Genomic DNA, 2500 nt, shown 5'->3' on the forward strand with positions numbered 1-2500 from the left:
TTCGAGTTAAGGAAACTGAGGTACAGAGATATTAAGTTACTTGCTTAAGGTTAAATAGCTGGTAACTAGTAGAGGCAGCATGTGAACCCAAGTAAGAATAGAAAATCTATTACTCTGAATGTAGATTTAAAATGTGCTAGAAAGCTAACTGTGGAAAACACAGTGAAAAATAAATGGCAATTAGATGGTAATCTATTTCCCCTCTCAGTTTTTCAGTCCTGCTCTACCAGATTTCATGATTAATGTCAAACTATAAACTTTAGGGATAGGCAAAACTGGTGGCAGTTAGAATTCTGCAAATAGCCAGACTATTTTTTTTAATGTTTTGGGTTTGGCAAACCCTCCTAATACATTTTGCCAAGGCATTTTCGCCTTAATTTTTAAATCCAAGTGTATTTCAATGGAAATATAATATGTATGCTCTGATTCATTTACACTTAAGTCATCAAAACTTCATTTGGTTAAGAGTTACCTTATGGCCAAAGCCCTTTTCTCTTCTGAGGAAGACATGTTTCCCTGACATCCAACAAGCAACCAGTGGACCAGGCTCAAGATCTCTTCTAACAGTTAGTAAAGAAAGCTGAAGTGAATTCTAAAACTAGAAAGCAAATCAACTACTGGGTTACTTTGCAGTGGCCACATTACTGGGAAAACTGCAAATGGACTATGGCCTTGGTTGAACCTGTCACTTATGGTGTATTCTATTGATGGTTAAGTACGAAAAGAAACAGTGTTAAAAGGAAGTATAGCTTTTTTCCGCGGTATCTGTAGGGGGGTCCATACGGCGTTGTTCTGGATTCCCGTAGTAACTTAAAGGGAAACGTTCACAATGTCCGGAGCCCTTGATGTCCTGCAAATGAAGGAGGAGGATGTCCTTAAGTTCCTTGCAGCAGGAACCCACTTAGGTGGCACCAATCTTGACTTCCAGATGGAACAGTACATCTGTAAAAGGAAAAGTGATGGCATCTATATCATAAATCTGAAGAGGACCTGGGAGAAGCTTCTGCTGGCAGCTCCTGCTATTGTTGCCATTGAAAACCCTGCTGATGTCAGTGTTATATCCTCCAGGAATAACTGGCCAGAGGGCTGTGCTGAAGTTTGCTGCTGCCATGGGAGCTACTCCAATTGCTGGCCGCTTCACTCCTGGAACCTTCACTAACCAGATCCAGGCAGCCTTCCGGGAGCCACGGCTTCTTGTGGTTACTGACCCCAGGGCTGACCACCAGCCTCTCACGGAGGCATCTTATGTTAACCTACCTACCATCGCGCTGTGTAACACAGATTCTCCTCTGCGCCATGTGGACATTGCCATCCCATGCAACAACAAGGGAGCTCACTCAGTGGGTTTGATGTGGTGGATGCTGGCTCGGGAAGTTCTGCGCATGCGTGGAACCATTTCCCGTGAACACCCATGGGAGGTCATGCCTGATCTCTACTTCTACAGAGATCCTGAAGAGATTGAAAAAGAAGAGCAGGCTGCTGCTGAAAAGGCAGTGACCAAGGAGGAATTTCAGGGTGAATGGACTGCTCCAGCTCCTGAGGTCGCTGCTACTCAGCCTGAGGTTGCAGACTGGTCTGAAGGTGTACAGGTGCCCTCTGTGCCTATTCAGCAGTTCCCTACTGAAGACTGGAGTGCTCAGTCTGCCACGGAAGACCGGTCTGCAGCTCCCACTGCTCAGGCCACTGAATGAGTAGGAGCAACCACTGACTGGTCTTAAGCTGTTCTTGCATAGGCACTTAAGCAACATGGAAAAATGGTCGATGGAAAATAAACATCAGTTTCTAAAAAAAAAAAAAAAAAAAAAGGAAGTATAGTCTGGGCACGGTGGCTCATGCCTGTAATCCCAGCACTTTGGGAGGCCTAGGCAGGTGAATCACCTGAGGTCAGGAATTGGAGACCATCCTGGCCAACGTGGTGGAACCCCGTCTCTACTAAAAATACAAAAATTACCCAGGTGTGGTGGCGGGCGCCTGTAGTCCCAGCTACTTGGGAGGCTGAGGCAGGAGAATTGCTTGAACCTGGGAGGCAGAGGTTGCAGTGAGCGGGGATCATGCCACTGCACTCCAGCCTGGGCAATAAGAGAAAAACTCTGTCAACAAAAAAAAAAAAAAAAAAAAAGGAAGTATATAAAAAGAAGCATTTTCATACAAAAGATTTGTGTTCATATCTACCTGAAATGTAGTCAGTTGTAAGGTAATTTAACTGTCCAAAATCAAATTCTTCCCCAAAACAATCAAATTAATTCTTAAGTAAATGTTTTGAAAAATTGCCTTAAAATGTACAGATAAAAAATGTATTATTTACACACTTAGAGACCCAAAAACAATGTCAGATTCTAAAATTCAAAGTACTTTGGTTTATCCAAACAGTTGTCTAAGAATAACAATGGACATATTTGTCCTATTTTGTCTCAAATGAATACACATGTATCTATTTTAATCCTATTAGGATATTAATCTTAAAAAAATCAATTGAGGTGAGCTCACTACTGTTTACAAG

The 2500-nt window shown here is 42.6% G+C and overlaps 1 pseudogene; it reads left to right on the plus strand.

Annotated features, from left to right (window-relative positions):
- Nucleotides 1-806: 806 nt before the first annotated feature.
- On the plus strand, nt 807-1754 carry LOC116812654 (small ribosomal subunit protein uS2-like; annotated as a pseudogene).
- Nucleotides 1755-2500: the final 746 nt, after the last annotated feature.

This window comes from Hylobates moloch, unplaced genomic scaffold, assembly GCF_009828535.3.
Source record: "Hylobates moloch isolate HMO894 unplaced genomic scaffold, HMol_V3 SCAFFOLD_9, whole genome shotgun sequence".
NCBI lineage: Eukaryota > Metazoa > Chordata > Mammalia > Primates > Hylobatidae > Hylobates > Hylobates moloch.